This window comes from Neomonachus schauinslandi, chromosome 3 (assembly GCF_002201575.2).
Source record: "Neomonachus schauinslandi chromosome 3, ASM220157v2, whole genome shotgun sequence".
Lineage (NCBI taxonomy): Eukaryota > Metazoa > Chordata > Mammalia > Carnivora > Phocidae > Neomonachus > Neomonachus schauinslandi.
Window position 1 is genome coordinate 164,763,844 of NC_058405.1, and position 11,683 is coordinate 164,775,526.

The window sequence follows — 11,683 nt, forward strand, 5'->3', positions numbered from 1 at the left end:
GTGCCTGCATCTCGCACTCTGATTTCCCTGAAAGGTCTTGCAAGCTAAGCAGGGTTAAGCTGAGTCAGTAACTTGGATGGAAGACACACGAACCACACAGGAAATGCACAAAATGAGTCAACAGGCAGCACATGTCTCTCTGAACCTCCGCTTCCCACTGTCCGGAAGAGGGACTCCCCAGGTCTAGAACCCCGCTGTTTTCTGAGTGAGGAACCAGCCTGCAACCACCACAGCACCCTCTGCTCACCTGTGGAAGCCGGAAGTTAGGCTAGGATCCCAAAGGGCCCCTTCAGCTTTAGTATGCTCTATGCTCATGCTCCCGACTTCCTTTAAGAGGCAGAGTACCCTAATCAGAGTTATATCAGAACCAACTGAGTTGCTATGGCAGGAAGACTTTCAATCACACCGGGAAGAATTTTGGACTTTATCAAGACTCCTAGGCCATAGCTGCTGTGAATGAGTCTGTGTTCCAACCCTTTATTATTCTGAATTTAACCAACTTTCGCCCCATACTTCCTTATCTATTAAACAGGCTTCTTGGTGATAAACTCTGATCCTTTGCCTCTGATTGTGATGTTAAGATCCATGCACTTCTGTGTATTTGCTTGATTTCCTGATACAAGACAAGAGAAAGGTCTCTAAGTATCAATTCTTATAATAATAAGTACCCTTTTCCCTCAGTGCCTGCTCGTAACAGGCACACTTCTGAGCACTCCATTCAGAATAACTCATTTCAAACTTCTCAACAACTCTACAGGGAGATGAGAAATTGAGGCACAGAGAGGTTAAGGAACTTGCCTGAGGTCACAGAGAGCAAGAGGTAACACTGGGTAGTCAGATCTCAGAGCCTGAGGTCACCTTTAGACTCCTTGCTGTTACTGAAGTTTCTGCCTCATAAAAAATTGGGAGGAAAATAAAAAGAAAATTGGGAGCATAACAAGAGCTTACAAGGAAGTGATATAAATACATACATATATACATACATAAGACCATGGAAGATGATAATCTCCAAAGGGGGGAGCAGAAGCCACTGGACCTTCCTGAAAGGAATATGGGGCGGTGAGAATGATTCAGTGGAGAGGTGGAAATGAATATTTACTAATGGATCCACAAGCCCACTTCAAGGTGTGGAAAAGACAGTTTGTTAAAACCAAAGAACACTGGGCAAGTGTGATGTCATCAAGAGTGGTTGAAGTGATGATCATGAAGCTGGTTGAGGGATGAAGTGAAGAGAGTTAGCCCAAAAAGAAAGCGGAGAGATCAAGGACGTGGGTGTTCCTCAACATGAATTAGCTCGCTCAATCGTCACGACCATATTAGGCTTCCAAATCATTTCTGTTTTCAAAATGGAGTTGAGTCTTAGGGGAATTGAGAAAATAGCCCAAGGTCAGTGAGCTCGTTAGTGGCAGTGCCTAATGAATGGGCACATAGCCAGGCAGCCTGATGCAGAGGCTGAGCTCCTCCTAGTCACTAGGCCATTGCCTTCACCCCACCCCACCCCAACCCATCTCTTCACCCCCAGGGAGGATGGGTAGAGGGTGGAAAGACTCCAGATACAAGGAACAGCAGAGTTAATGCAGAAGCAGCGCTTGGAAGGGCAAGGAGGGGCTGCAGAGCACACCAGTCGGGTTAGTCTCTCAAAGGAGGATTGGAGCTTTTTCCCCTCGGAGGTAACAGGGGAAAAGTAAAGACAGAGTGGCACACGGGGCATTCTAGCAAGGAAGGAGAGGCTAGCTCTTGTCGTGTAGGTCTCATTTTCTCAGTGAATTGGAGCAAAGGTCAGCTGCCAAGGTCTCTAACCCTAGAGGTGTTGGGTTGGAGCTACAGTTTAAGAACTGAAAGAGCTGTTGTGCTGGACCCCCTGCCGGTGAATGCAAGCAATGCTCAGCAGTTCTGGGGGCTCTTTCTGAGCTGATGGTGTCCTTATGTGAAACCATGTGCTCTGATTTTGTGATTTTCTCCTGCAATGGCTAGAAGTACAGGAGTAGAATTCAAGAAAGGGGCAGGGGTCTTTCCCTCAGTTTGGAGGGCTGCTTGCAAACTCATGAATGCCCAGATGGTTAAAATCACCCAATTTCTTCTAAAAGGGAAAAGTTTGAAGGCTGATAATCCACGTAGTGAAAGACCAAGGCACACTGACCTTAAAGTGTAGCCAGGTGGCTAATAGTGTACACACCAGCGTCAAGCTCAGGTTCAGCTCCCATTGTTGTTCTCAGCAGCTGGTGACCTTGCATAACTCCCTTAACTTCTCTCTGCCTCCTTTCCTTAATCTGTAAAAGAAAGGGAGTATCACTTTGTAAGGTTGTTGTGAGGATTAAATAATATAAAACACTTGGGACAAAGTCTAAGACATCCTAAGTGGTCAATAAATGTTAACTTTTATTAAGGCTCCAACAAGGACTTCACTGATAGCTGTAGTTGCTCAGGGTCCTCACGGATCAGCATTCCCTCCTAGAAGCATGGTGTCTCATGCATATACATGTATGCACTAAATCAAGCGAGAGACTAGAATCTCCCAGCCATCAGCGGTGGCTTTAAATTGTCCAGCTGTGCTGACTGGTTCTTGCTTTCAAATATGAGCAAAGTGGTGGCATAATGGACTATGAGTTTGCTCCTAGGGAAAGTCGCCAACTGTTCCCTATTTAATGCCAATAAGACCTTGACCTTTCTTGCTTTCTATGTCAGCCTTCCTCTCATAAAGCAAACCCAGACCACAAGTCTAGCCAGAGAGTCGATATTAAATTAAACTTAGAATTTTAAAACATTGTCCAGGTCTTTCTCAACAATTACGATCCTTTTTAAGCATGAGATTTTCTATATGAGCTCTCAAAGAGTTGCAGAATAGAACTAGTATTGTTAATCCTTCTTCCAAATCTCTATAGTCTATTCAGCGTCATTTCTTTTTATATTCTCTCAGGTGTGAGTAATACTGGTTGCCTGGGATTGGGTTCGTATTCTGCATAACAAAGAGATTTTCTTGATAATGTGATTCGAATACAAATGCCTTGTGCACTTAGATGTGTTAAATGGCTACATTCTAAACTTCCTAAGAATTTCCTTTGCATGAAAGAGAAATGGTTTTTCCCCTTTTCTGGAAAATAGAAGTAATAAAATACAGAAGCTTAATGACTATGAATATCAGGGGCATCTCTCTCTCTGAATTCTGACATTGACTTGTGGTCTCTTCCAGGCCTGGTCTCTCAGTGCTGCACCTGTTACTCTCTTCCTCTTCATTTGGGCAGGAATATCTTGCACTTCTCCTACAGTTCCTAGCAAGTTCATAGAAGTGGAGAAGTGACCCAGTACAAACTCTTCGACTGACTGAAAAGACTTTTTGCTGAATTAATCCCTGCAGAACAGGACACGAGACAGGTAGCTGAATAAGAAAGCTGGCTGGTGTGAGACAATAGGGAGGAGTAGAACCTGAGGTCATATGATGTCTCATCTAAGGGGGCAGCTAGAACTCAACTCCTGCTCATTCTTAGCCACGTAGTCTTGTAAGGCCCCACGTTGCTAAATGTTCCAATTTTCAGAAGGAGGATAGATTTTTAATGTGAAAGCTCCCAGCTTTTACATGCTGGCAACCAATTCTAAAAATCACGATTTTAATATAGTACAGGCCCAGTATAAGCCATCTGTGGCCCAGGTTCAGTCCAGGACCAACAGTGTGCAATATCTTAGTCAAAGGAAATTCCTGAGAAATTATGATGAATAATTCAGACTCCCCTTTATCCATCCTTTACACCAGACCAACCTTCAGTCAGCTGTGTGACCGCAACCTGCGGTCCTATCCTCTGTCTCTTCCTGTTGCCAGTCACAGCTGGGTTGGCTCTCGTAGCAGGACTCATCCCTAAGTCAGTACAGAATAACACAAACCATACATTCACACAGCCCACTGAGCCCTTTGATGGTGTCCTACAGAAACTGAAATGATGGTAATTAGTAGACAAGATATCCAGGTTAAATGTTGTGACAGACATTTTTAAAGGCCTGAATGATTTCATGATTCTAACATAGCCCCAGCAAAACCACCTAAAGAAATGACATGGGGAATCAAGTGTCATGCTTCAGATCTCAGCTGATTGTCTGCAGTGATAGAGGCAGAAAGGGTGGGAAGGCGTATTCCACTCTTCCCCATCTCCATCAGCTCCAAATTTGCTGGCATTGAGCAGAGATTCCCACTTTCCTATGAAGCTCAAAAACATGTCCCTGCAAAAAGAATGCTTCACCCAGCAATGGGCTTGTTATTCTTAGCAGAATTGATCAATTTTCCTGTGGCACAAAACTCTGTCTTCATTCACCCCTTGGAGGCTAGGGAAGGCTCTGTACTTTTTCTAAAACAAAATACTCCTGGAATTCCCTGAAAATGCATCCGGTGTCATATCCACTTTTCTCTCCCCAGCACCTGGCACAATGCCAGTCTCAGAACGGAGACTTGACAAATATTTATTTAATGAATTAATTAATGATGGAATGATGGAGCTCAATCCATGCCTCAAACGGCCTTGCATTATAGTAATGCTGTGGGAAAGGAATAAAAAGGAAAGAGGACAAAGATAAGCATCTTTAAATGCAACATGCCGTGCTTTGTCTTTGTTTTTAAAATACTTTAGAGAATTGTGTGGTAATTTATCTAATCCACCCTGTTAGGGAGAATCTGAAGACACAGTCTCTGCCTCCCTGCTAAATCTTAGCATGTGCTGATTTCAGGTCGCTCCAGAAGTGAAACTAAAACAATCAATTGCACTATTAAATAAACACTTTATGTTCCCTTGAAAACCTTTAAGGAGAGCCTCAGTGTCAGAGGAAAAGATGCTGAAGCATCAGAACGATGAAAGAGACATTAAATTTCTTTCTGCCTGCAGCCCTGTGGATGCCAATGTCTGCCGCCAGCCCTGCAAAGTTCACGGTTCTTTAACATGACACTGAGCTTGGCAGAGAAATTTCAGGTACTTGAGTACGTATCTGCATTGCAACAGATGTCAGCCTCACGTTTAGAAGGAAATTGAATTACAGATGAAAAGAGCTTGAGAGATGAGAGCATCTGTTACAGGAATCTGGATTTGAGAGAATACATGTGAAAAATATGTCTCCTCGACTTCCGAAGGAACTAAAATTGTTCATGATTCTCATTGCCATTCCCTCTCTCTCTCTCTCTCTTTCTGTCTCTCCTTCGCTCCTTCCCTCTCTGCCTTTTAGAAGAAATGAAAAGAGACTGAAGTTTTTCTACACGGTCAAGGTGAAGAATAGTAATAGAAAACATTTCAGAGAATAATGTGTGGTTTTTATTAGCAGTAGAATGCGAATTAGAAATGTTAGAATAGTCTAAAGATTCTTTCCAAATAATCCTAATATCCTTGCCCAAATAAAAGGCATCATCCCGTCTGGGGAATTTTAGAAGTGACCTACCATGCTTGGTCAGCAGCACAAAACACTTAGAACCTGCATGTGACCTTTTTTGCTGTCCTTCTCCATTTTGTTTTAGTTAATGTGAAAAGGGACCATTCAATCCAGGTACTTATTATCATTTCATTCAACGAAGAAGTCTCTCTTTGACCAAAGATTTTGCAGAGGATAATTTATGGCTCTAAGTAAAACTTCCTGATAAATATGACCCTTAAACTGCATCCAGGACCAAGCTCAGTCCTTACCAATCATATTCTGACTATGACTTGCCTCGCACCTGACAGACCTGTTCCAGCTGCGTGGGCCGCCGGCTCCGAGGAGACCACTGAAAGCACACCCTCATTTTCACACAGGTCCAGACAGCAGCTTCTGGGCTCTCACACCCTTCAGTTTTCCCCAGTCTCATCTCCAGGTGTGAGAGGTGGATGATTTGCAGATTCTAATCGGTGGGACGATGATAATCTGTGACTTCTTAGGATCACCCTGGAGACCAGCTCACACCTAGACCAGGATAACTGTGCATTTGTGCCCCTCTACCTGCAGTCAGAATTTAGTCCAGCCTGCTCAACGCCCCCCAACCACCATTGTGAGCCTCAGTTAACCTAACCTCAATGTCCTCTAAAACCTAGTTGAGATTTAAGGTCCTTCCACGTTGCCCTCAGCATAGTTCCGAAATGGTGCTGATTCAAGCTTTCCAGCAACCAAAGGTGGGTGAAAGGAGAGTAGAGGGAAGTGGAGAGCTTTACCCCAAAACAGAAAGCAAATAAGTAAGGATAGATCGTATACCAAGGAGGCAGGACAGTCGCAGGACCCGGCATGTCTGCTTAAATATGGCTGGGCAAAGAGCTTTTTAAATGACCGAATGGAGATCATTGGAACTGAGAGCTAGGATCAATTATCCATAAAAATAAAATTGATACTACCTTTTACAGGATTTTTAAAGAGCCTTCACTATTACCCCTTGCCCCTTGAGCAGTGACTCTCCACTTGGGAGGGGTGACTCCCTGTGTGAATGCGCTGGGATCAGGATTCTGGCAGTGTGTTGTATGACACTTTCCACACCTTCACACTCATCATGATGAATGCCATGGCTTGGGCACATCTGGCTAAAGTCAAGAGTGTGAGGAAGCCACATCTGGAGTCTGGCATTAATTCATCTCTAATTTAATAGCTGACTTCCTCGTTCTGAAGCTGACAAAGGACTTGAGCGTAGAAAAATGAAAGGATGATCACTAAACTTTGTTGGCTTCCGAGCACTCGCTCTCGCCTGGGGGAAATTTATATCCTGTTCCATTGAAGACAGTGCTCAAGTGACAGTCGTAACTCAATAATGGGGCTCACAAGATTTTCCACAGATTGACATTCTTACTGATATTCCTTTAACCTACAGTTTTGATCAAACCTATACTGCAGAAATTTCCCCTTTATGCCACAGGCCCAAGGTCATCAGTTTGCTAAGGAAAACAATATTCATTCCCACTTTCAAATTTCATGGTTCAGTTTTATTTTCTTTGTGTTCGTTCACCTTATTGATCCTCTCACTTCCCTGCGCTGTCCCGAGATCATCATTTTTTAAAATATTTTTCATTTAGTGAGTTAGTTTGTGTTTTTATAATTTTTTTATTAGGACCATCTCAAGGGGTCTCTGCTAAAATTTTCCTTAGAGCTGCTGCTAGTCGGAATACCTTTCTCTTCACCATCTCATTTTTGAGTACCATTCTCTCTGAGGCTTATCTTTATCTTCTTCACATAGAAACCCCTCACTTGGGAGATGAACCATGAGAGACAATGGACTCTGAGAAACAAACTGAGGGTTCTAGAGGGGAGGGGGTGGGGGGATGGGTTAGCCTGGTGATGGGTATTAAAGAGGGCATGTTCTGCATGGAACACTGGGTGTTATACGCAAGCAATGAATCATGGAACACTACATCAAAAACTAATGATGTAACGTATGGTGACTAACATAACATCATAAAATAAAATTTTTAAAATAAATAAATAATTAATTAATTAAAAGAAACCCCTCACTTTAAGACTCTTATTCTCAGAGTTTACAATTTAACTTCACAATCTTTGCACAGAGCCTGATGGACCAAAGAAATTCACTGTGAGACTTGGGGCCTCTGTTTATTTCTCTTTGAAATAGGATTCCTTATAGAGATCTAATGTGACTGTATTAACATACCTGATTTTGAAAATATAAAGTAAAATACTTTGTAACTTCTCTGTGTACTATAATCTTAAATAAATGAATTTAGCTAGTGCTTCTATGGAGGACGCCAAGGGTGATTATTCAATCATAGAAGTAGCTGGATAACAGAAGACATTCCCGGACAACCAGAGGCTCTCAAGAAATCGTATTCCCCTTGGAAACATCTCATGAGGGGCGCCTGGGTGGCTCAGTCGTTAAGCGTCTGCCTTCGGCTCAGGTCACGATCCCAGGGTCCTGGGATCGAGCCCCGCATCAGGCTCCCTGCTCCGTGGGAAGCCTGCTTCTCCCACTCCCACTCCCCTCTGCTTGTGTTCCCTCTCTCACTGTCTCTCTCTCTCTGCCAAATGAATAAATAAAATCTTAAAAAAAAAAAATCTCATGAGCTCCTACTATGTGCAAAATGTGAGGCAAGGTGCCAAAGGGATGAAAGAGAAACTTCGAGACAATCCTTGCCCTCTTGGTTGCTCGTCATCTGGGAGAAAGAGCAGACCCATGGATATCCCAAAGTAGAACCAGGACCAGAGGAAATTGGGAGGTTAAGTACCAGGCAAGCCCTGAAGAAGCAAATTCTAGAGCAGAATGTGAGTGTCGAGTTGTGTTTGCTCTAAATCCTGCCCCCAGAACCAGTAGGTTTTGGAGCCTCCTGTCCCAGCAGATCTGCAGCCAGGAGACGTAAGCTTAGGGTTGGGGAGGACCCATTACAGTTGGCTATACTATTTCTATCTGAAGAAATGCACGTGAGTGTGCTCCTACTGGTCACCTCCACACAATACAAATGGAGTAGGCGAGCCTCCAAAGGGGCTTATTAGTCCCGGTGTCCCCGGCCAAGTCAGCGAGCATGCAGCCACAGCCAAGTTCTGAGAGCAGGTGTCAGGAGGGACAGTCCACAGACTGCACAGCACGTTCCGGCACATCCTCCCACGTCCAGGAGCCCTGATCCCCTGCTCATCTGATCCCCTTCGGTCACTCTTCAGACACAGCAGCCCCTCCCGCAGCATTTCCAACAATCCACTTCCAACTACCTTTTTATGACTTTACAACACAGTTTTTCCTCGAATTTTATGGCATTTCATTAAAGCCGCCAGAAGGTGATACTGCCCCTTTTCTAGGAGTGAAATAAATTCAAGTTTTATCGCTTCTGGAAATGCCCGAGAAGCTGTCAGGACATTTGATAGATTTTCTCAATTACAGGACTTGTGGAGCATTTTATACTTACATCTGCACCGAAGCCCAATATAGTGGATGCTCAGCTTGCCTCCCTCTCTTTTATCTTGTGCATCTTTTTCCTTTTAATGACCAATTTGTTATTTTTTCCTTTCATTTCTCCTTACCTCTTTTCTTCTGCATTTTGTTTCTCTTTTTGCTGTTTGGTTTAGAGAATGATGCACTTCTTATGCAAACTTCCATTCTTTGTGGAAGAAAAGGGAAGGGGGAGACGCCCTCACCGGGATCTATAGAAGAAAAAAGAAGTAGATTAAAAATTTAAAGCAAATCAATTTTCCATGGGGAATTTACTGTTAATACAAGGTATACTTTGCACATGCAGTATTTATTAATGTGACATGACGTATGTCAAGTTTTGTCCAAATGGGGTAGAGGCTTTGGATTGTGTGACTCTTTGCACTAATAAGGCTATTCATTGGTGTTTTTCTTCGTTATCAGCATAGAGACTATGATAGAGAAATTAACAGTGACAACTTTGTGGATTATTCAAAACTGCAGAACTATGCTCCAAATGGATGCTAAATAAATTCAAAAAGCTAATGTGTAACACAGACCATCCAGTAAATGTGCAGACGGGTTGTGGTTATGGTGATAAAACTTATTTCACTGATTTTGCATGTATCAGCTTGTGGACAGAGCAAAAGCCTCAGAAACCAAATGGGTGATCAACATGTCTCTTTTATATACAAATGCTTTCACTTAAATAACATTTAAAAATACCGGGGTACTTTCACAAACATTACTGAGTATAACTTCTCCAGCAATCCTGGAAGGTAGACAAGATGAGTGTTATTATCCCCATATTAGAGATCAGGAAACTGGAACTCACAAAAGACCAGTGTTCTTTCTGCCCAAGGTCAAAAGCATTCTAAACTCCAATCCAGCTCTTCTAAATCCCAGTGTTTATTCTCTATTGTTGATCTCCACACTATTTGACACTCTCAATAAGAAACAATGAATTCCTCGGTTTCTGGATAGAGCCCCCTGGTAATACCTTACAGGTGAACACAATAGCCTCTCTGAATTTTCCCTGTCATTCTTCATACCATTATCCTGTTTAATTTTTTATAGCTCAAAGTACACTCTGAAATTATATTCCTTATTTATTTATTCACCCATTTATCTGTTTCAGTTATCAAATGCTGTGTAACAAACCACCCCCAAACTTAGTGATTTAAAAAAACAACAATTTATTATTTCTCACAAGTCTGTGGCTGACTGGGCTCAGCTGGGTGGTTTCTCTGCCAGAATGATGTAGCTGAGGTCACTTATGTGGTTTCGATGAGCTGCAAGCTTCGTTGGGGCTGAAATGCCCAAGACAGACTCTCATCTTCCAGGCACTTCCTCCATGTGGCTTTTCAGTATTTAGCCATGGAGTCCAAACTTCTCTACGGCAGAGCAGCTGGCTCCCACAAAGGAACATTCCAAGAGCTGAAGCCTTAATGTGCAAGCACCTCTCAAAGCTTCTGCCTGCATCCTGTTCCTGTCTCATTGGCTAAAGCAGATCACATGATCAAATCCAGAATGTGGGAAAGGACTACCCAAGGATGTGAATGTCATGAGGTGTGAATCATCAGGGGCCAACAATGTAACAGTGTACTCTGGTATTTTGAGAGGAAACTACTAGAATGTCAACTCTATGAGGGTGGATACTTTGTCATGTCTACTGCTATAACCCTAGCATTTGAATGGTTCCTAGCAAATAACAGATGCTTGCAAAATATAAATGCTTGTTAAGTAACTGAATAAATGGATGAGACAAACCCTATGAATTAGGATGGATTTTATTAATTTTTTCTCCTTTTTTAAATCTTATCTCCTTTTATTAAAACAAACTTTCATTGGTCTAACCCTTTATGCCTCCTCCCAGTCATTATCCCTCTTAAAGGTTAACTATTAACCTGACTTCTAACCCTATGAATTAGTTTTGCCTGTTTCTGAAATATTATATAAATGGAATCACACAGTATATATTCTTTTGCATCTGGCCTCTTTCATCACCATTGTTTGTGAGATTAATCCTTGTTGTTCTGTGAAGCTGTAGATACTCATTCCCGTGATTTAGTATTCTGTAGTCTGAATACCCCATCGTGTCTTTACCCACCTTACTGTTAATGGACATTGAATTGCTTCCAAGTTGAAGGAATTATAAATAGTGTTATGAATATTTATGTTCATGATTTGGGGTGAAAGTATGCAATTCTCCTGGGTATGTTATCTGTAAGTGGAAGGGCTGAATCGTAGGATAAACATCTATTCAACGTCAGAAGATACTCCCCCACGGTTTAGCCGAAGGGTTGTAATGTACACTCCACCCTCAATATATAGGTGTTCAAGGGATTCTGAATTCTCACCAACACTGAAAATTATCTTTCTTGGTCATCTTAGCTTTCTGGGGACAAGTAGAGGTATCGCATTGTGCTTTTAATGTACTTATCCCTGGCAATGAATAAAGGCAGTTTATTCATTTGCTATGGCAGTTGTAACATATTGCCACAGTCTTCGTGGCTTAAAACAACATAAATTTCTTCAATGACAGTTCTGTAGGCCACAAGTCTTAAATCAAGGATCAGCACAGCTGTACTCACTCTGGAGGCTCTAGGGAAAACCTATTCCTTGATTCTTCCAGCTGCATCACTCCAACCTCTGCCTGTGTCTACATGTCACCTTTTCTGTGTGTGTGTCTGTGTCAAAACTCCCCCTGTGTCCCTCTTACAAGGACATGTGTGATTGCAAGTAGGACTCATCCAGCTATCTTTTGCCATGCAAGGTGATGTCCACAAGTTCTGGGGCTTACAAAGTAAAAATATATCTTTTGGGGGCTTCCAGGTGGGCATCTTT